Below are 24,900 nucleotides of genomic sequence, written 5' to 3'. Positions count from 1 at the left end.
ATTTCCCCTATCTGAAAGTCTGATAAACGCCGGAAAAATGACTAAGTACAAAAAAAAAATTTTTTTCAACTATTTTCAATTTTAATCCTGTGGGATATATATTCTACCCACACACATTTGGATCTCTCCTGGGGTAACCTCACACATATTATTCCCTCATTTAGTGGATATTTTCACAAAAAATTGAAATTTTCAAAAATCCAGAAAATTGCCTGAAAACGACTAAATATCAAGGACTCATTGGACGAATCGCTCTGGAACTGAAATCGGAATGCTCACTGACATTTCCCCTATCTGAAAGTCTGATAAACGCCGGAAAAATGACTAAGTCCAAAAAAAAAATATTTAAACTTTTTTCAATTTTACCCCCGTGGGATATATATTCTACCACACACATTTGGAACTCTCCTGGGGTACCCTCACACATATTATTCCCTCATTTAGTGGATATTTTCACAAAAAAGTGAAATTTTCAAAAATCCAGAAAATTGCCTGAAAACGACTAAATATCAAGGACTCATTGGGTGAATCGCTCTGGAACTGAAATCGGAATGCTCACTGACATTTCCCCTATCTGAAAGTCTGATAAATGCCAGAAAAATGACTAAATCCAAAAAAAAAAATATTTCAACTTTTTTCAATTTTACCCCCGTGGGATATATATTCTACCCACACACATTTGGTACTCTCCTGGGGTAACCTCACACATATTATTCCCTCATTTAGTGGATATTTTCACAAAAAAGTGAAATTTTCAAAAATCCAGAAAATTGGCTGAAAACGACTAAATATCAAGGACTCATTGGGCGAATCGCTCTGGAACTGAAATCGGAACGCTCACTGACATTTCCCGTATGTGAAAGTCTGATAAACGCCGGAAATATGACTAAGTCCAAAAAAAAATAATTTTCAACTTTTTTCAATTTTACCCCCGTGGGATATATATTCTACCCACACACATTTGGAACTCTCCTGGGGTACCCTCACACATATTATTCCCTCATTTAGTGGATATTTTCACAAAAAAGTGAAATTTTCAAAAATCCAGAAAATTGGCTGAAAACGACTAAATATCAAGGACTCATTGGGCGAATCGCTCTGGAACTGAAATCGGAATGCTCACTTACATTTCCCCTATCTGAAAGTCTGATAAATGCCAGAAAAATGACTAAATCCAAAAAAAAAAATATTTAAAATATTTTCAATTTTACCCCTGTGGGATATATATTCTACCCATACACATTTGGAACTCTCCTGGGGTACCCTCACAGATATTATTCCCTCATTTAGTGGATATTTTCACAAAAAAGTGAAATTTTCAAAAATCCAGAAAATTGGCTGAAAACGACTAAATATCAAGGACTCATTGGGCGAATCGCTCTGGAACTGAAATCGGAATGCTCACTGACATTTCCCCTATCTGAAAGTCTGATAAACGCCGGAAAAATGACTAAGTCCAAAAGAAAAATATTTAAACTTTTTTCAATTTTACCCCCGTGGGATATATATTCTACCCACACACATTTGGAACTCTCCTGGGGTACCCTCACACATATTATTCCCTCATTTAGTGGATATTTTCACAAAAAAGTGAAATTTTCAAAAATCCAGAAAATTGCCTGAAAACGACTAAATATCAAGGACTCATTGGGCGAATCGCTCTGGAACTGAAATCGGAATGCTCACTGACATTTCCCCTATCTGAAAGTCTGATAAATGCCAGAAAAATGACTAAATCCCCAAAAAAAAATATTTCAACTTTTTTCAATTTTACCCCCGTGGGATATATATTCTACCCAAACACATTTGGTACTCTCCTGGGGTAACCTCACACATATTATTCCCTCATTTAGTGGATATTTTCACAAAAAAGTGAAATTTTCAAAAATCCAGAAAATTGGCTGAAAACGACTAAATATCAAGGACTCATTGGGCGAATCGCTCTGGAACTGAAATCGGAACGCTCACTGACATTTCCCGTATGTGAAAGTCTGATAAACGCCGGAAATATGACTAAGTCCAAAAAAAAATAATTTTCAACTTTTTTCAATTTTACCCCCGTGGGATATATATTCTACCCACACACATTTGGAACTCTCCTGGGGTACCCTCACACATATTATTCCCTCATTTAGTGGATATTTTCACAAAAAAGTGAAATTTTCAAAAATCCAGAAAATTGGCTGAAAACGACTAAATATCAAGGACTCATTGGGCGAATCGCTCTGGAACTGAAATCGGAATGCTCACTTACATTTCCCCTATCTGAAAGTCTGATAAATGCCAGAAAAATGACTAAATCCAAAAAAAAAAATATTTAAAATATTTTCAATTTTACCCCTGTGGGATATATATTCTACCCACACACATTTGGAACTCTCCTGGGGTACCCTCACAGATATTATTCCCTCATTTAGTGGATATTTTCACAAAAAAGTGACATTTTCAAAAATCCAGAAAATTGCCTGAAAACGACTAAATATCAAGGACTCATTGGGCGAATCGCTCTGGAACTGAAATCGGAATGCTCACTGACATTTCCCCTATCTGAAAGTCTGATAAACGCCGGAAAAATGACTAAGTACAAAAAAAAAATTTTTTTCAACTATTTTCAATTTTAACCCTGTGGGATATATATTCTACCCACACACATTTGGATCTCTCCTGGGGTAACCTCACACATATTATTCCCTCATTTAGTGGATATTTTCACAAAAAATTGAAATTTTCAAAAATCCAGAAAATTGCCTGAAAACGACTAAATATCAAGGACTCATTGGACGAATCGCTCTGGAACTGAAATCGGAATGCTCACTGACATTTCCCCTATCTGAAAGTCTGATAAACGCCGGAAAAATGACTAAGTCCAAAAAAAAAATATTTAAACTTTTTTCAATTTTACCCCCGTGGGATATATATTCTACCACACACATTTGGAACTCTCCTGGGGTACCCTCACACATATTATTCCCTCATTTAGTGGATATTTTCACAAAAAAGTGAAATTTTCAAAAATCCAGAAAATTGCCTGAAAACGACTAAATATCAAGGACTCATTGGGTGAATCGCTCTGGAACTGAAATCGGAATGCTCACTGACATTTCCCCTATCTGAAAGTCTGATAAATGCCAGAAAAATGACTAAATCCAAAAAAAAAAATATTTCAACTTTTTTCAATTTTACCCCCGTGGGATATATATTCTACCCACACACATTTGGTACTCTCCTGGGGTAACCTCACACATATTATTCCCTCATTTAGTGGATATTTTCACAAAAAAGTGAAATTTTCAAAAATCCAGAAAATTGGCTGAAAACGACTAAATATCAAGGACTCATTGGGCGAATCGCTCTGGAACTGAAATCGGAACGCTCACTGACATTTCCCGTATGTGAAAGTCTGATAAACGCCGGAAATATGACTAAGTCCAAAAAAAAATAATTTTCAACTTTTTTCAATTTTACCCCCGTGGGATATATATTCTACCCACACACATTTGGAACTCTCCTGGGGTACCCTCACACATATTATTCCCTCATTTAGTGGATATTTTCACAAAAAAGTGAAATTTTCAAAAATCCAGAAAATTGGCTGAAAACGACTAAATATCAAGGACTCATTGGGCGAATCGCTCTGGAACTGAAATCGGAATGCTCACTTACATTTCCCCTATCTGAAAGTCTGATAAATGCCAGAAAAATGACTAAATCCAAAAAAAAAAATATTTAAAATATTTTCAATTTTACCCCTGTGGGATATATATTCTACCCACACACATTTGGAACTCTCCTGGGGTACCCTCACAGATATTATTCCCTCATTTAGTGGATATTTTCACAAAAAAGTGACATTTTCAAAAATCCAGAAAATTGCCTGAAAACGACTAAATATCAAGGACTCATTGGGCGAATCGCTCTGGAACTGAAATCGGAATGCTCACTGACATTTCCCCTATCTGAAAGTCTGATAAACGCCGGAAAAATGACTAAGTACAAAAAAAAAATTTTTTTCAACTATTTTCAATTTTAACCCTGTGGGATATATATTCTACCCACACACATTTGGATCTCTCCTGGGGTAACCTCACACATATTATTCCCTCATTTAGTGGATATTTTCACAAAAAATTGAAATTTTCAAAAATCCAGAAAATTGCCTGAAAACGACTAAATATCAAGGACTCATTGGACGAATCGCTCTGGAACTGAAATCGGAATGCTCACTGACATTTCCCCTATCTGAAAGTCTGATAAACGCCGGAAAAATGACTAAGTCCAAAAAAAAAATATTTAAACTTTTTTCAATTTTACCCCCGTGGGATATATATTCTACCACACACATTTGGAACTCTCCTGGGGTACCCTCACACATATTATTCCCTCATTTAGTGGATATTTTCACAAAAAAGTGAAATTTTCAAAAATCCAGAAAATTGCCTGAAAACGACTAAATATCAAGGACTCATTGGGTGAATCGCTCTGGAACTGAAATCGGAATGCTCACTGACATTTCCCCTATCTGAAAGTCTGATAAATGCCAGAAAAATGACTAAATCCAAAAAAAAAAATATTTCAACTTTTTTCAATTTTACCCCCGTGGGATATATATTCTACCCACACACATTTGGTACTCTCCTGGGGTAACCTCACACATATTATTCCCTCATTTAGTGGATATTTTCACAAAAAAGTGAAATTTTCAAAAATCCAGAAAATTGGCTGAAAACGACTAAATATCAAGGACTCATTGGGCGAATCGCTCTGGAACTGAAATCGGAACGCTCACTGACATTTCCCGTATGTGAAAGTCTGATAAACGCCGGAAATATGACTAAGTCCAAAAAAAAATAATTTTCAACTTTTTTCAATTTTACCCCCGTGGGATATATATTCTACCCACACACATTTGGAACTCTCCTGGGGTACCCTCACACATATTATTCCCTCATTTAGTGGATATTTTCACAAAAAAGTGAAATTTTCAAAAATCCAGAAAATTGGCTGAAAACGACTAAATATCAAGGACTCATTGGGCGAATCGCTCTGGAACTGAAATCGGAATGCTCACTTACATTTCCCCTATCTGAAAGTCTGATAAATGCCAGAAAAATGACTAAATCCAAAAAAAAAAATATTTAAAATATTTTCAATTTTACCCCTGTGGGATATATATTCTACCCATACACATTTGGAACTCTCCTGGGGTACCCTCACAGATATTATTCCCTCATTTAGTGGATATTTTCACGAAAAAGTGAAATTTTCAAAAATCCAGAAAATTGGCTGAAAACGACTAAATATCAAGGACTCATTGGGCGAATCGCTCTGGAACTGAAATCGGAATGCTCACTTACATTTCCCCTATCTGAAAGTCTGATAAATGCCAGAAAAATGACTAAATCCAAAAAAAAAAATATTTAAACTTTTTTCAATTTTACACCCGTGGGATATTTATTCTACCCACACACATTTGGAACTCTCCTGGGGTACCCTCACACATATTATTCCCTCATTTAGTGGATATTTTCACAAAAAAGTGAAATTTTCAAAAATCCAGAAAATTGCCTGAAAACGACTAAATATAAAGGACTCATTGGGCGAATCGCTCTGGAACTGAAATCGGAATGCTCACTGACATTTCCCCTATCTTAAAGTCTGATAAACGCCGGAAAAATGACTAAGTACAAAAAAAAATTTTTTTTCAACTATTTTCAATTTTAACCCTGTGGGATATTAACCCTGTGGGATATATATTCTACCCACACACATTTGGATCTCTCCTGGGGTACCCTCACACATATTATTCCCTCATTTAGTGGATATTTTCACAAAAAAGTGAAATTTTCAAAAATCCAGAAAATTGGCTGAAAACGACTAAATATCAAGGACTCATTGGGCGAATCGCTCTGGAACTGAAATCGGAATGCTCACTTACATTTCCCCTATCTGAAAGTCTGATAAATGCCAGAAAAATGACTAAATCCCCAAAAAAAAATATTTAAAATTTTTTCAATTTTACCCCCGTGGGATATATATTCTACCCACACACATTTGGAACTCTCCTGGGGTACCCTCACACATATTATTCCCTCATTTAGTGGATATTTTCACAAAAAAGTGACATTTTCAAAAATCCAGAAAATTGGCTGAAAACGACTAAATATCAAGGACTCATTGGGCGAATCGCTCTGGAACTGAAATCGGAATGCTCACTTACATTTCCCCTATCTGAAAGTCTGATAAATGCCAGAAAAATGACTAAATCCCCCAAAAAAAATATTTAAAATTTTTTCAATTTTACCCCCGTGGGATATATATTCTACCCACACACATTTGGAACTCTCCTGGGGTACCCTCACAGATATTATTCCCTCATTTAGTGGATATTTTCACAAAAAAGTGAAATTTTCAAAAATCCAGAAAATTGGCTGAAAACGACTAAATATCAAGGACTCATTGGGCGAATCGCTCTGGAACTGAAATCGGAATGCTCACTTACATTTCCCCTATCTGAAAGTCTGATAAATGCCAGAAAAATGACTAAATCCAAAAAAAAAAATATTTAAAATTTTTTCAATTTTACCCCCGTGGGATATATATTCTACCCACACACATTTGGAACTCTCCTGGGGTACCCTCACAGATATTATTCCCTCATTTAGTGGATATTTTCACAAAAAAGTGAAATTTTCAAAAATCCAGAAAATTGGCTGAAAACGACTAAATATCAAGGACTCATTGGGCGAATCGCTCTGGAACTGAAATCGGAATGCTCACTTACATTTCCCCTATCTGAAAGTCTGATAAATGCCAGAAAAATGACTAAATCCAAAAAAAAAAATATTTAAACTTTTTTCAATTTTACCCCCGTGGGATATTTATTCTACCCACACACATTTGGAACTCTCCTGGGGTACCCTCACACATATTATTCCCTCATTTAGTGGATATTTTCACAAAAAAGTGAAATTTTCAAAAATCCAGAAAATTGCCTGAAAACGACTAAATATAAAGGACTCATTGGGCGAATCGCTCTGGAACTGAAATCGGAATGCTCACTGACATTTCCCCTATCTTAAAGTCTGATAAACGCCGGAAAAATGACTAAGTACAAAAAAAAATTTTTTTTCATCTATTTTCAATTTTAACCCTGTGGGATATTAACCCTGTGGGATATATATTCTACCCACACACATTTGGATCTCTCCTGGGGTACCCTCACACATATTATTCCCTCATTTAGTGGATATTTTCACAAAAAAGTGAAATTTTCAAAAATCCAGAAAATTGGCTGAAAACAACTAAATATCAAGGACTCATTGGGCGAATCGCTCTGGAACTGAAATCGAAACGCTCACTGACATTTCCCGTATGTGAAAGTCTGATAAACGCCGGAAATATGACTAAGTCCAAAAAAAAAAAATTTTCAACTTTTTTCAATTTTACCCCCGTGGGATATATATTCTACCCACACACATTTGGAACTCTCCTGGGGTACCCTCACACATATTATTCCCTCATTTAGTGGATATTTTCACAAAAAATTGAAATTTTCAAAAATCCAGAAAATTGCCTGAAAATGACTAAATATCAAGGACTCATTGGGCGAATCGCTCTGGAACTGAAATCGGAATGCTCACTTACATTTCCCCTATCTGAAAGTCTGATAAATGCCAGAAAAATGACTAAATGCAAAAAAAAAAATATTTAAACTTTTTTCAATTTTACCCCCGTGGGATATTTATTCTACCCACACACATTTGGAACTCTCCTGGGGTACCCTCACACATATTATTCCCTCATTTAGTGGATATTTTCACAAAAAAGTGAAATTTTCAAAAATCCAGAAAATTGCCTGAAAACGACTAAATATAAAGGACTCATTGGGCGAATCGCTCTGGAACTGAAATCGGAATGCTCACTGACATTTCCCCTATCTTAAAGTCTGATAAACGCCGGAAAAATGACTAAGTACAAAAAAAAATTTTTTTTCAACTATTTTAAATTTTAACCCTGTGGGATATTAACCCTGTGGGATATATATTCTACCCACACACATTTGGATCTCTCCTGGGGTACCCTCACACATATTATTCCCTCATTTAGTGGATATTTTCACAAAAAAGTGAAATTTTCAAAAATCCAGAAAATTGGCTGAAAACGACTAAATATCAAGGACTCATTGGGCGAATCGCTCTGGAACTGAAATCGGAACGCTCACTGACATTTCCCGTATGTGAAAGTCTGATAAACGCCGGAAATATGACTAAGTCCAAAAAAAAAAAATTTTCAACTTTTTTCAATTTTACCCCCGTGGGATATATATTCTACCCACACACATTTGGAACTCTCCTGGGGTACCCTCACACATATTATTCCCTCATTTAGTGGATATTTTCACAAAAAAGTGAAATTTTCAAAAATCCAGAAAATTGGCTGAAAACGACTAAATATCAAGGACTCATTGGGCGAATCGCTCTGGAACTGAAATCGGAATGCTCACTTACATTTCCCCTATCTGAAAGTCTGATAAATGCCAGAAAAATGACTAAATCCCCCAAAAAAAATATTTAAAATTTTTTCAATTTTACCCCCGTGGGATATATATTCTACCCACACACATTTGGAACTCTCCTGGGGTACCCTCACAGATATTATTCCCTCATTTAGTGGATATTTTCACAAAAAAGTGAAATTTTCAAAAATCCAGAAAATTGGCTGAAAACGACTAAATATCAAGGACTCATTGGGCGAATCGCTCTGGAACTGAAATCGGAATGCTCACTTACATTTCCCCTATCTGAAAGTCTGATAAATGCCAGAAAAATGACTAAATCCAAAAAAAAAAATATTTAAACTTTTTTCAATTTTACCCCCGTGGGATATTTATTCTACCCACACACATTTGGAACTCTCCTGGGGTACCCTCACACATATTATTCCCTCATTTAGTGGATATTTTCACAAAAAAGTGAAATTTTCAAAAATCCAGAAAATTGCCTGAAAACGACTAAATATCAAGGACTCATTGGGAGAATCGCTCTGGAACTGAAATCGTAATGCTCACTGACATTTCCCCTATCTGAAAGTCTGATAAACGCCGGAAAAATGACTAAGTACAAAAAAAAATTTTTTTTCAACTATTTTCAATTTTAACCCTGTGGGATATTAACCCTGTGGGATATATATTCTACCCACACACATTTGGATCTCTCCTGGGGTACCCTCACACATATTATTCCCTCATTTAGTGGATATTTTCACAAAAAAGTGAAATTTTCAAAAATCCAGAAAATTGGCTGAAAACGACTAAATATCAAGGACTCATTGGGCGAATCGCTCTGGAACTGAAATCGAAACGCTCACTGACATTTCCCGTATGTGAAAGTCTGATAAACGCCGGAAATATGACTAAGTCCAAAAAAAAAAAATTTTCAACTTTTTTCAATTTTACCCCCGTGGGATATATATTCTACCCACACACATTTGGAACTCTCCTGGGGTACCCTCACACATATTATTCCCTCATTTAGTGGATATTTTCACAAAAAATTGAAATTTTCAAAAATCCAGAAAATTGCCTGAAAATGACTAAATATCAAGGACTCATTGGGCGAATCGCTCTGGAACTGAAATCGGAATGCTCACTTACATTTCCCCTATCTGAAAGTCTGATAAATGCCAGAAAAATGACTAAATGCAAAAAAAAAAATATTTAAACTTTTTTCAATTTTACCCCCGTGGGATATTTATTCTACCCACACACATTTGGAACTCTCCTGGGGTACCCTCACACATATTATTCCCTCATTTAGTGGATATTTTCACAAAAAAGTGAAATTTTCAAAAATCCAGAAAATTGCCTGAAAACGACTAAATATCAAGGACTCATTGGGCGAATCGCTCTGGAACTGAAATCGGAATGCTCACTTACATTTCCCCTATCTGAAAGTCTGATAAATGCCAGAAAAATGACTAAATCCAAAAAAAAAAATATTTAAACTTTTTTCAATTTTACCCCCGTGGGATATTTATTCTACCCACACACATTTGGAACTCTCCTGGGGTACCCTCACACATATTATTCCCTCATTTAGTGGATATTTTCACAAAATTGAAATTTTCAAAAATCCAGAAAATTGCCTGAAAACGACTAAATATCAAGGACTCATTGGGCGAATCGCTCTGGAACTGAAATCGTAATGCTCACTGACATTTCCCCTATCTGAAAGTCTGATAAACGCCGGAAAAATGACTAAGTACAAAAAAAAATTTTTTTTCAACTATTTTAAATTTTAACCCTGTGGGATATTAACCCTGTGGGATATATATTCTACCCACACACATTTGGATCTCTCCTGGGGTACCCTCACACATATTATTCCCTCATTTAGTGGATATTTTCACAAAAAAGTGAAATTTTCAAAAATCCAGAAAATTGGCTGAAAACGACTAAATATCAAGGACTCATTGGGCGAATCGCTCTGGAACTGAAATCGGAACGCTCACTGACATTTCCCGTATGTGAAAGTCTGATAAACGCCGGAAATATGACTAAGTCCAAAAAAAAAAAATTTTCAACTTTTTTCAATTTTACCCCCGTGGGATATATATTCTACCCACACACATTTGGAACTCTCCTGGGGTACCCTCACACATATTATTCCCTCATTTAGTGGATATTTTCACAAAAAAGTGAAATTTTCAAAAATCCAGAAAATTGGCTGAAAACGACTAAATATCAAGGACTCATTGGGCGAATCGCTCTGGAACTGAAATCGGAATGCTCACTTACATTTCCCCTATCTGAAAGTCTGATAAATGCCAGAAAAATGACTAAATCCCCCAAAAAAAATATTTAAAATTTTTTCAATTTTACCCCCGTGGGATATATATTCTACCCACACACATTTGGAACTCTCCTGGGGTACCCTCACAGATATTATTCCCTCATTTAGTGGATATTTTCACAAAAAAGTGAAATTTTCAAAAATCCAGAAAATTGGCTGAAAACGACTAAATATCAAGGACTCATTGGGCGAATCGCTCTGGAACTGAAATCGGAATGCTCACTTACATTTCCCCTATCTGAAAGTCTGATAAATGCCAGAAAAATGACTAAATCCAAAAAAAAAAATATTTAAACTTTTTTCAATTTTACCCCCGTGGGATATTTATTCTACCCACACACATTTGGAACTCTCCTGGGGTACCCTCACACATATTATTCCCTCATTTAGTGGATATTTTCACAAAAAAGTGAAATTTTCAAAAATCCAGAAAATTGCCTGAAAACGACTAAATATCAAGGACTCATTGGGCGAATCGCTCTGGAACTGAAATCGTAATGCTCACTGACATTTCCCCTATCTTAAAGTCTGATAAACGCCGGAAAAATGACTAAGTACAAAAAAAAATTTTTTTTCAACTATTTTCAATTTTAACCCTGTGGGATATTAACCCTGTGGGATATATATTCTACCCACACACATTTGGATCTCTCCTGGGGTACCCTCACACATATTATTCCCTCATTTAGTGGATATTTTCACAAAAAAGTGAAATTTTCAAAAATCCAGAAAATTGGCTGAAAACGACTAAATATCAAGGACTCATTGGGCGAATCGCTCTGGAACTGAAATCGAAACGCTCACTGACATTTCCCGTATGTGAAAGTCTGATAAACGCCGGAAATATGACTAAGTCCAAAAAAAAAAAATTTTCAACTTTTTTCAATTTTACCCCCGTGGGATATATATTCTACCCACACACATTTGGAACTCTCCTGGGGTACCCTCACACATATTATTCCCTCATTTAGTGGATATTTTCACAAAAAAGTGAAATTTTCAAAAATCCAGAAAATTGGCTGAAAAACGACTAAATATCAAGGACTCATTGGGCGAATCGCTCTGGAACTGAAATCGGAATGCTCACTGACATTTCGCGTATGTGAAAGTCTGATAAACGCCGGAAATATGACTAAGTCCAAAAAAAAAAATTTTTCAACTTTTTTCAGTTTTACCCCCGTGGGATATATATTTTACCCACACACATTTGGAACTCTCCTGGGGTACCCTCACACATATTATTCCCTCATTTAGTGGATATTTTCACAAAAAAGTGAAATTTTCAAAAATCCAGAAAATTGGCTGAAAACGACTAAATATCAAGGACTCATTGGGCGAATCGCTCTGGAACTGAAATCGGAATGCTCACTTACATTTCCCTATCTGAAAGTCTGATAAATGCCAGAAAAATGACTAAATCCAAAAAAAAAAATATTTAAACTTTTTTCAATTTTACCCCCGTGGGATATATATTCTACCCACACACATTTGGAACTCTCCTGGGGTACCCTCACACATATTATTCCCTCATTTAGTGGATATTTTCACAAAAAAGTGAAATTTTCAAAAATCCAGAAAATTGCCTGAAAACGACTAAATATCAAGGACTCATTGGGCGAATCGCTCTGGAACTGAAATCGGAATGCTCACTGACATTTCCCCTATCTGAAAGTCTGATAAACGCCGGAAAAATGACTAAGTACAAAAAAAAATTTTTTTTCAACTATTTTCAATTTTAACCCTGTGGGATATTAACCCTGTGGGATATATATTCTACCCACACACATTTGGATCTCTCCTGGGGTACCCTCACACATATTATTCCCTCATTTAGTGGATATTTTCACAAAAAAGTGAAATTTTCAAAAATCCAGAAAATTGGCTGAAAACGACTAAATATCAAGGACTCATTGGGCGAATCGCTCTGGAACTGAAATCGGAATGCTCACTTACATTTCCCCTATCTGAAAGTCTGATAAATGCCAGAAAAATGACTAAATCCAAAAAAAAAAATATTTAAAATTTTTTCAATATTACCCCCGTGGGATATATATTCTACCCACACACATTTGGAACTCTCCTGGGGTACCCTCACAGATATTATTCCCTCATTTAGTGGATATTTTCACAAAAAATTGAAATTTTCAAAAATCCAGAAAATTGCCTGAAAACGACTAAATATCAAGGACTCATTGGGCGAATCGCTCTGGAACTGAAATCGGAATGCTCACTGACATTTCCCCTATCTGAAAATCTGATAAACGCCGGAAAAATGACTAAGTCCAAAAAAAAAATATTTAAACTTTTTTCAATTTTACCCCCGTGGGATATATATTCTACCCACACACATTTGGAACTCTCCTGGGGTACCCTCACACATATTATTCCCTCATTTAGTGGATATTTTCACAAAAAAGTGAAATTTTCAAAAATCCAGAAAATTGCCTGAAAACGACTAAATATCAAGGACTCATTGGGCGAATCGCTCTGGAACTGAAATCGGAATGCTCACTGACATTTCCCCTATCTGAAAGTCTGATAAACGCCGGAAAAATGACTAAGTACAAAAAAAAATTTTTTTTCAACTATTTTCAATTTTAACCCTGTGGGATATTAACCCTGTGGGATATATATTCTACCCACACACATTTGGATCTCTCCTGGGGTAACCTCACACATATTATTCCCTCATTTAGTGGATATTTTCACAAAAAATTGAAATTTTCAAAAATCCAGAAAATTGCCTGAAAACGACTAAATATCAAGGACTCATTGGGCGAATCGCTCTGGAACTGAAATCGGAATGCTGACTGACATTTCCCCTATCTGAAAGTCTGATAAACGCCGGAAAAATGACTAAGTCCAAAAAAAAAATATTTAAACTTTTTTCAATTTTACCCCCGTAGGATATATATTCTACCCACACACATTTGGAACTCTCCTGGGGTACCCTCACACATATTATTCCCTCATTTAGTGGATATTTTCACAAAAAAGTGAAATTTTCAAAAATCCAGAAAATTGCTTGAAAACGACTAAATATCAAGGACTCATTGGGCGAATCGCTCTGGAACTGAAATCGGAATGCTCACTGACATTTCCCCTATCTGAAAGTCTGATAAACGCCGGAAAAATGACTAAGTACAAAAAAAAATTTTTTTTCAACTATTTTCAATTTTAACCCTGTGGGATATTAACCCTGTGGGATATATATTCTACCCACACACATTTGGATCTCTCCTGGGGTAACCTCACACATATTATTCCCTCATTTAGTGGATATTTTCACAAAAAATTGAAATTTTCAAAAATCCAGAAAATTGCCTGAAAACGACTAAATATCAAGGACTCATTGGGCGAATCGCTCTGGAACTGAAATCGGAATGCTGACTGACATTTCCCCTATCTGAAAGTCTGATAAACGCCGGAAAAATGACTAAGTCCAAAAAAAAAATATTTAAACTTTTTTCAATTTTACCCCCGTAGGATATATATTCTACCCACACACATTTGGTACTCTCCTGGGGTAACCTCACACATATTATTCCCTCATTTAGTGGATATTTTCACAAAAAAGTGAAATTTTCAAAAATCCAGAAAATTGGCTGAAAACGACTAAATATCAAGGACTCATTGGGCGAATCGCTCTGGAACTGAAATCGGAACGCTCACTGACATTTCGCGTATGTGAAAGTCTGATAAACGCCGAAAATATGACTAAGTCCAAAAAAAAAAATTTTTCAACTTTTTTCAATTTTACCCCCGTGGGATATATATTCTACCCACACACATTTGGAACTCTCCTGGGGTACCCTCACACATATTATTCCCTCATTTAGTGGATATTTTCACAAAAAAGTGAAATTTTCGAAAATCCAGAAAATTGGCTGAAAACGACTAAATATCAAGGACTCATTGGGCGAATCGCTCTGGAACTGAAATCGGAATGCTCACTTACATTTCCCCTATCTGAAAGTCTGATAAATGCCAGAGAAATGACTAAATCCAAAAAAAAAAATATTTAAACTTTTTTCAATTTTACCCCCGTGGGATATATATTCTACCCACACACATTTGGAACTCTCCTGGGGTACCCTCACAGATATTATTCCCTCTTTTAGTGGATATTTTCACAAAAAATTGAAATTTTCAAAAATCCAGAAAATTGCCTGAAAATGACTAAATATCAAGGACTCATTGGGCGAATCGCTCTGGAACTGAAATCGGAATGCTCACTTACATTTCCCCTATCTGAAAGTCTGATAAATGCCAGAAAAATGACTAAATGCAAAAAAAAAAATATTTAAACTTTTTTCAATTTTACCCCCGTGGGATATTTATTCTACCCACACACATTTGGAACTCTCCTGGGGTACCCTCACACATATTATTCCCTCATTTAGTGGATATTTTCACAAAAAAGTGAAATTTTCAAAAATCCAGAAAATTGCCTGAAAACGACTAAATATAAAGGACTCATTGGGCGAATCGCTCTGGAACTGAAATCGGAATGCTCACTGACATTTCCCCTATCTTAAAGTCTGATAAACGCCGGAAAAATGACTAAGTACAAAAAAAAATTTTTTTTCAACTATTTTAAATTTTAACCCTGTGGGATATTAACCCTGTGGGATATATATTCTACCCACACACATTTGGATCTCTCCTGGGGTACCCTCACACATATTATTCCCTCATTTAGTGGATATTTTCACAAAAAAGTGAAATTTTCAAAAATCCAGAAAATTGGCTGAAAACGACTAAATATCAAGGACTCATTGGGCGAATCGCTCTGGAACTGAAATCGGAACGCTCACTGACATTTCCCGTATGTGAAAGTCTGATAAACGCCGGAAATATGACTAAGTCCAAAAAAAAAAAATTTTCAACTTTTTTCAATTTTACCCCCGTGGGATATATATTCTACCCACACACATTTGGAACTCTCCTGGGGTACCCTCACACATATTATTCCCTCATTTAGTGGATATTTTCACAAAAAAGTGAAATTTTCAAAAATCCAGAAAATTGGCTGAAAACGACTAAATATCAAGGACTCATTGGGCGAATCGCTCTGGAACTGAAATCGGAATGCTCACTTACATTTCCCCTATCTGAAAGTCTGATAAATGCCAGAAAAATGACTAAATCCCCCAAAAAAAATATTTAAAATTTTTTCAATTTTACCCCCGTGGGATATATATTCTACCCACACACATTTGGAACTCTCCTGGGGTACCCTCACAGATATTATTCCCTCATTTAGTGGATATTTTCACAAAAAAGTGAAATTTTCAAAAATCCAGAAAATTGGCTGAAAACGACTAAATATCAAGGACTCATTGGACGAATCGCTCTGGAACTGAAATCGGAATGCTCACTTACATTTCCCCTATCTGAAAGTCTGATAAATGCCAGAAAAATGACTAAATCCCAAAAAAAAAATATTTCAACTTTTTTCAATTTTACCTCCGTGGGATATATATTCTACCCACACACATTTGGTACTCTCCTGGGCTAACCTCACACATATTATTCCCTCATTTAGTGGATATTTTCACAAAAAAGTGAAATTTTCAAAAATCCAGAAAATTGGCTGAAAACGACTAAATATCAAGGACTCATTGGGCGTATCGCTCTGGAACTGAAATCGGAATGCTCACTGACATTTCCCCTATCTGAAAGTCTGATAAACGCCGGAAAAATGACTAAGTACAAAAAAAAATTTTTTTTCAACTATTTTCAATTTTAACCCTGTGGGATATTAACCCTGTGGGATATATATTCTACCCACACACATTTGGATCTCTCCTGGGGTAACCTCACACATATTATTCCCTCATTTAGTGGATATTTTCACAAAAAAGTGAAATTTTCAAAAATCCAGAAAATTGCCTGAAAACGACTAAATATCAAGGACTCATTGGTTGAATCGCTCTGGAACTGAAATCAGAATGCTCACTGACATTTCCCCTATCTGAAAGTCTGATAAATGCCAGAAAAATGACTAAATCCAAAAAAAAAAATATTTCAACTTTTTTCAATTTTACCCCCGTGGGATATATATTCTACCCACACACATTTGGTACTCTCCTGGGGTAACCTCACACATATTATTCCCTCATTTAGTGGATATTTTCACAAAAAAGTGAAATTTTCAAAAATCCAGAAAATTGGCTGAAAACGACTAAATATCAAGGACTCATTGGGCGAATCGCTCTGGAAATGAAATCGAAACGCTCACTGACATTTCCCGTATGTGAAAGTCTGATAAACGCCGGAAATATGACTAAGTCCAAAAAAAAAAAATTTTTCAGCTTTTTTCAATTTTACCCCGGTGGGATATATATTCTACCCACACACATTTGGAACTCTCCTGGGGTACCCTCACACATATTATTCCCTCATTTAGTGGATATTTTCACAAAAAAGTGAAATTTTCAAAAATCCAGAAAATTGGCTGAAAACGACTAAATATCAAGGACTCATTGGGCGAATCGCTCTGGAACTGAAATCGGAATGCTCACTGACATTTCCCCTATCTGAAAGTCTGATAAATGCCAGAAAAATGACTAAATCCAAAAAAAAAAATATTTCAACTTTTTTCAATTTTACCCCCGTGGGATATATATTCTACCCACACACATTTGGTACTCTCCTGGGGTAACCTCACACATATTATTCCCTCATTTAGTGGATATTTTCACAAAAAAGTGAAATTTTCAAAAATCCAGAAAATTGGCTGAAAACGACTAAATATCAAGGACTCATTGGGCGAATCGCTCTGGAACTGAAATCGGAACGCTCACTGACATTTCCCCTATCTGAAAGTCTGATAAATGCCAGAAAAATGACTAAATCCAAAAAAAAAAATATTTCAACTTTTTTCAATTTTACCCCCGTGGGATATATATTCTACCCACACACATTTGGTACTCTCCTGGGGTAACCTCACACATATTATTCCCTCATTTAGTGGATATTTTCACAAAAAAGTGAAATTTTCAAAAATCCAGAAAATTGGCTGAAAACGACTAAATATCAAGGACTCATTGGGCGAATCGCTCTGGAACTGAAATCGGAATGCTCACTGACATTTCCCCTATCTGAAAGTCTGATAAACGCCGGAAAAATGACTAAGTCCAAAAAAAAAATATTTAAACATTTTTCAATTTTACCCCCGTGGGATATATATTCTACCCACACACATTTGGAACTCTCCTGGGGTACCCTCACACATATTATTCCCTCATTTAGTGGATATTTTCACAAAAAAGTGAAATTTTCAAAAAGCCAGAAAATTGCCTGAAAACGACTAAATATCAAGGACTCATTGGGCGAATCGCTCTGGAACTGAAATCGGAATGCTCACTTACATTTCCCCTATCTGAAAGTCTGATGAATGCCAGAAAAATGACTAAATCCAAAAAAAAAAATATTTCAACTTTTTTCAATTTTACCCCCGTGGGATATATATTCTACCCACACACATTTGGAACTCTCCTGGGGTAACCTCACACATATTATTCCCTCATTTAGTGGATATTTTCACAAAAAAGTGAAATTTTCAAAAATCCAGAAAATTGGCTGAAAACGACTAAATATCAAGGACTCATTGGGCGAATCGCTCTGGAACTGAAATCGGAATGCTCACTGACATTTCCCCTATCTGAAAGTCTGATAAACGCCGGAAAAATGACTAAGTACAAAAAAAAAATTTTTTTCAACTATTTTCAATTTTAACCATGTGGGATATATATTCTACCCACACACATTTGGATCTCTCCTGGGGTAACCTCACACATATTATTCCCTCATTTAGTGGATATTTTCACAAAAAATTGAAATTTTCAAAAATCCAGAAAATTGCCTGAAAACGACTAAATATCAAGGACTCATTGGGCGAATCGCTCTGGAACTGAAATCGGAATGCTCACTGACATTTCTCCTATCTGAAAGTCTGATAAACGCCGGAAAAATGACTAAGTCCAAAAAAAAAATATTTAAACTTTTTTCAATTTTACCCCCGTGGGATATATATTCTACCCACACACATTTGGAACTCTCCTGGGGTACCCTCACACATATTATTCCCTCATTTAGTGGATATTTTCACAAAAAAGTGAAATTTTCAAAAATCCAGAAAATTGCCTGAAAACGACTAAATATCAAGGACTCATTGGGTGAATCGCTCTGGAACTGAAATCGGAATGCTCACTGACATTTCCCCTATCTGAAAGTCTGATAAATGCCAGAAAAATGACTAAATCCCAAAAAAAAAATATTTCAACTTTTTTCAATTTTACCCCCGTGGGATATATATTCTACCCACACACATTTGGTACTCTCCTGGGGTAACCTCACACATATTATTCCCTCATTTAGTGGATATTTTCACAAAAAAGTGAAATTTTCAAAAATCCAGAAAATTGGCTGAAAACGACTAAATATCAAGGACTCATTGGGCGAATCGCTCTGGAACTGAAATCGGAACGCTCACTGACATTTCCCGTATGTGAAAGTCTGATAAACGCCGGAAATATGACTAAGTCCAAAAAAAAAATTTTTTCAACTTTTTTCAATTTTACCCCCGTGGGATATATATTCTACCCACACACATTTGGAACTCTCCTGGGGTACCCTCACACATATTATTCCCTCATTTAGTGGATATTTTCACAAAAAAGTGAAATTTTCAAAAATCCAGAAAATTGCCTGAAAACGACTAAATATCAAGGACTCATTGGGTGAATCGCTCTGGAACTGAAATCGGAATGCTCACTGACATTTCCCCTATCTGAAAGTCTGATAAATGCCAGAAAAATGACTAAATCCAAAAAAAAAAATATTTCAACTTTTTTCAATTTTACCCCCGTGGGATATATATTCTACCCACACACATTTGGTACTCTCCTGGGGTAACCTCACACATATTATTCCCTCATTTAGTGGATATTTTCACAAAAAAGTGAAATTTTCAAAAATCCAGAAAATTGGCTGAAAACGACTAAATATCAAGGACTCATTGGGCGAATCGCTCTGGAACTGAAATCGGAACGCTCACTGACATTTCCCGTATGTGAAAGTCTGATAAACGCCGGAAATATGACTAAGTCCAAAAAAAAAAATTTTTCAACTTTTTTCAATTTTACCCCCGTGGGATATATATTCTACCCACACACATTTGGAACTCTCCTTTGGTACCCTCACACATATTATTCCCTCATTTAGTGGATATTTTCACATATAAGTGAAATTTTCAAAAATCCAGAAAATTGCCTGAAAACGACTAAATATCAAGGACTCATTGGGCGAATCGCTCTGGAACTGAAATCGGAATGCTCACTGACATTTCCCCTATCTGAAAGTCTGATAAATGCCAGAAAAATGACTAAATCCAAAAAAAAAAATATTTCAACTTTTTTCAATTTTACCCCCGTGGGATATATATTCTACCCACACACATTTGGTACTCTCCTGGGGTTTCCTCACACATATTATTCCCTCATTTAGTGGTTATTTTCACAAAAAAGTGAAATTTTCAAAAATCCAGAAAATTGGCTGAAAACGACTAAATATCAAGGACTCATTGGGCGAATCGCTCTGGAACTGAAATCGGAACGCTCACTGACATTTCCCGAATGTGAAAGTCTGATAAACGCCGGAAAAATGACTAAGTACAAAAAAAAATTTTTTTTCAACTATTTTCAATTTTAACCCTGTGGGATATTAACCCTGTGGGATATATATTCTACCCACACACATTTGGATCTCTCCTGGGGTACCCTCACACATATTATTCCCTCATTTAGTGGATATTTTCACAAAAAAGTGAAATTTTCAAAAATCCAGAAAATTGGCTGAAAACGACTAAATATCAAGGACTCATTGGGCGAATCGCTCTGGAACTGAAATCGTAACGCTCACTGACATTTCCCGTATGTGAAAGTCTGATAAACGCCGGAAATATGACTAAGTCCAAAAAAAAAAAATTTTCAACTTTTTTCAATTTTACCCCCGTGGGATATATATTCTACCCACACACATTTGGAACTCTCCTGGGGTACCCTCACACATATTATTCCCTCATTTAGTGGATATTTTCACAAAAAAGTGAAATTTTCAAATATCCAGAAAATTGCCTGAAAACGACTAAATATCAAGGTCTCATTGGGCGAATCGCTCTGGAACTGAAATCGGAATGCTCACTGACATTTCCCCTATCTGAAAGTCTGATAAACGCCGGAAAAATGACTAAGTACAAAAAAAAAAATTTTTTCAACTATTTTCAATTTTAACCCTGTGGGATATATATTCTACCCACACACATTTGGATCTCTCCTGGGGTAACCTCACACATATTAGTCCCTCATTTAGTGGATATTTTCACAAAAAATTGAAATTTTCAAAAATCCAGAAAATTGCCTGAAAACGTCTAAATATCAAGGACTCATTGGGCGAATCGCTCTGGAACTGAAATCGGAATGCTCACTGACATTTCCCCTATCTGAAAGTCTGATAAACGCCGGAAAAATGACTAAGTCCAAAAGAAAAATATTTAAACTTTTTTCAATTTTACCCCCGTGGGATATATATTCTACCCACACACATTTGGAACTCTCCTGGGGTACCCTCACACATATTATTCCCTCATTTAGTGGATATTTTCACAAAAAAGTGAAATTTTCAAAAATCCAGAAAATTGCCTGAAAACGACTAAATATCAAGGACTCATTGGGCGAATCGCTCTGGAACTGAAATCGGAATGCTCACTGACATTTCCCCTATCTGAAAGTCTGATAAATGCCAGAAAAATGACTAAATCCCCAAAAAAAAATATTTCAACTTTTTTCAATTTTACCCCCGTGGGATATATATTCTACCCAAACACATTTGGTACTCTCCTGGGGTAACCTCACACATATTATTCCCTCATTTAGTGGATATTTTCACAAAAAAGTGAAATTTTCAAAAATCCAGAAAATTGGCTGAAAACGACTAAATATCAAGGACTCATTGGGCGAATCGCTCTGGAACTGAAATCGGAACGCTCACTGACATTTCCCGTATGTGAAAGTCTGATAAACGCCGGAAATATGACTAAGTCCAAAAAAAAATAATTTTCAACTTTTTTCAATTTTACCCCCGTGGGATATATATTCTACCCACACACATTTGGAACTCTCCTGGGGTACCCTCACACATATTATTCCCTCATTTAGTGGATATTTTCACAAAAAAGTGAAATTTTCAAAAATCCAGAAAATTGGCTGAAAACGACTAAATATCAAGGACTCATTGGGCGAATCGCTCTGGAACTGAAATCGGAATGCTCACTTACATTTCCCCTATCTGAAAGTCTGATAAATGCCAGAAAAATGACTAAATCCAAAAAAAAAAATATTTAAAATATTTTCAATTTTACCCCTGTGGGATATATATTCTACCCACACACATTTGGAACTCTCCTGGGGTACCCTCACAGATATTATTCCCTCATTTAGTGGATATTTTCACAAAAAAGTGACATTTTCAAAAATCCAGAAAATTGCCTGAAAACGACTAAATATCAAGGACTCATTGGGCGAATCGCTCTGGAACTGAAATCGGAATGCTCACTGACATTTCCCCTATCTGAAAGTCTGATAAACGCCGGAAAAATGACTAAGTACAAAAAAAAAATTTTTTTCAACTATTTTCAATTTTAACCCTGTGGGATATATATTCTACCCACACACATTTGGATCTCTCCTGGGGTAACCTCACACATATTATTCCCTCATTTAGTGGATATTTTCACAAAAAAATGAAATTTTCAAAAATCCAGAAAATTGCCTGAAAACGACTAAATATCAAGGACTCATTGGACGAATCGCTCTGGAACTGAAATCGGAATGCTCACTGACATTTCCCCTATCTGAAAGTCTGATAAACGCCGGAAAAATGACTAAGTCCAAAAAAAAAATATTTAAACTTTTTTCAATTTTACCCCCGTGGGATATATATTCTACCACACACATTTGGAACTCTCCTGGGGTACCCTCACACATATTATTCCCTCATTTAGTGGATATTTTCACAAAAAAGTGAAATTTTCAAAAATCCAGAAAATTGCCTGAAAACGACTAAATATCAAGGACTCATTGGGTGAATCGCTCTGGAACTGAAATCAGAATGCTCACTGACATTTCCCCTATCTGAAAGTCTGATAAATGCCAGAAAAATGACTAAATCCAAAAAAAAAAATATTTCAACTTTTTTCAATTTTACCCCCGTGGGATATATATTCTACCCACACACATTTGGTACTCTCCTGGGGTAACCTCACACATATTATTCCCTCATTTAGTGGATATTTTCACAAAAAAGTGAAATTTTCAAAAATCCAGAAAATTGGCTGAAAACGACTAAATATCAAGGACTCATTGGGCGAATCGCTCTGGAACTGAAATCGGAACGCTCACTGACATTTCCCGTATGTGAAAGTCTGATAAACGCCGGAAATATGACTAAGTCCAAAAAAAAATAATTTTCAACTTTTTTCAATTTTACCCCCGTGGGATATATATTCTACCCACACACATTTGGAACTCTCCTGGGGTACCCTCACACATATTATTCCCTCATTTAGTGGATATTTTCACAAAAAAGTGAAATTTTCAAAAATCCAGAAAATTGGCTGAAAACGACTAAATATCAAGGACTCATTGGGCGAATCGCTCTGGAACTGAAATCGGAATGCTCACTTACATTTCCCCTATCTGAAAGTCTGATAAATGCCAGAAAAATGACTAAATCCAAAAAAAAAAATATTTAAAATATTTTCAATTTTACCCCTGTGGGATATATATTCTACCCATACACATTTGGAACTCTCCTGGGGTACCCTCACAGATATTATTCCCTCATTTAGTGGATATTTTCACAAAAAAGTGAAATTTTCAAAAATCCAGAAAATTGGCTGAAAACGACTAAATATCAAGGACTCATTGGGCGAATCGCTCTGGAACTGAAATCGGAATGCTCACTTACATTTCCCCTATCTGAAAGTCTGATAAATGCCAGAAAAATGACTAAATCCAAAAAAAAAAATATTTAAAATTTTTTCAATTTTACCCCCGTGGGATATATATTCTACCCACACACATTTGGAACTCTCCTGGGGTACCCTCACAGATATTATTCCCTCATTTAGTGGATATTTTCACAAAAAAGTGAAATTTTCAAAAATCCAGAAAATTGGCTGAAAACGACTAAATATCAAGGACTCATTGGGCGAATCGCTCTGGAACTGAAATCGGAATGCTCACTTACATTTCCCCTATCTGAAAGTCTGATAAATGCCAGAAAAATGACTAAATCCAAAAAAAAAAATATTTAAACTTTTTTCAATTTTACCCCCGTGGGATATTTATTCTACCCACACACATTTGGAACTCTCCTGGGGTACCCTCACACATATTATTCCCTCATTTAGTGGATATTTTCACAAAAAAGTGAAATTTTCAAAAATCCAGAAAATTGCCTGAAAACGACTAAATATAAAGGACTCATTGGGCGAATCGCTCTGGAACTGAAATCGGAATGCTCACTGACATTTCCCCTATCTTAAAGTCTGATAAACGCCGGAAAAATGACTAAGTACAAAAAAAAATTTTTTTTCATCTATTTTCAATTTTAACCCTGTGGGATATTAACCCTGTGGGATATATATTCTACCCACACACATTTGGATCTCTCCTGGGGTACCCTCACACATATTATTCCCTCATTTAGTGGATATTTTCACAAAAAAGTGAAATTTTCAAAAATCCAGAAAATTGGCTGAAAACGACTAAATATCAAGGACTCATTGGGCGAATCGCTCTGGAACTGAAATCGAAACGCTCACTGACATTTCCCGTATGTGAAAGTCTGATAAACGCCGGAAATATGACTAAGTCCAAAAAAAAAAAATTTTCAACTTTTTTCAATTTTACCCCCGTGGGATATATATTCTACCCACACACATTTGGAACTCTCCTGGGGTACCCTCACACATATTATTCCC

The sequence above is a fragment of the Phyllobates terribilis genome, unplaced genomic scaffold (assembly GCF_046119375.1).
Source record: "Phyllobates terribilis strain yellow unplaced genomic scaffold, ASM4611937v1 Scaffold_2__4_contigs__length_985480577, whole genome shotgun sequence".
Classification (NCBI taxonomy): Eukaryota; Metazoa; Chordata; class Amphibia; order Anura; family Dendrobatidae; genus Phyllobates; species Phyllobates terribilis.
This window is presented reverse-complemented; position numbering follows the sequence as displayed.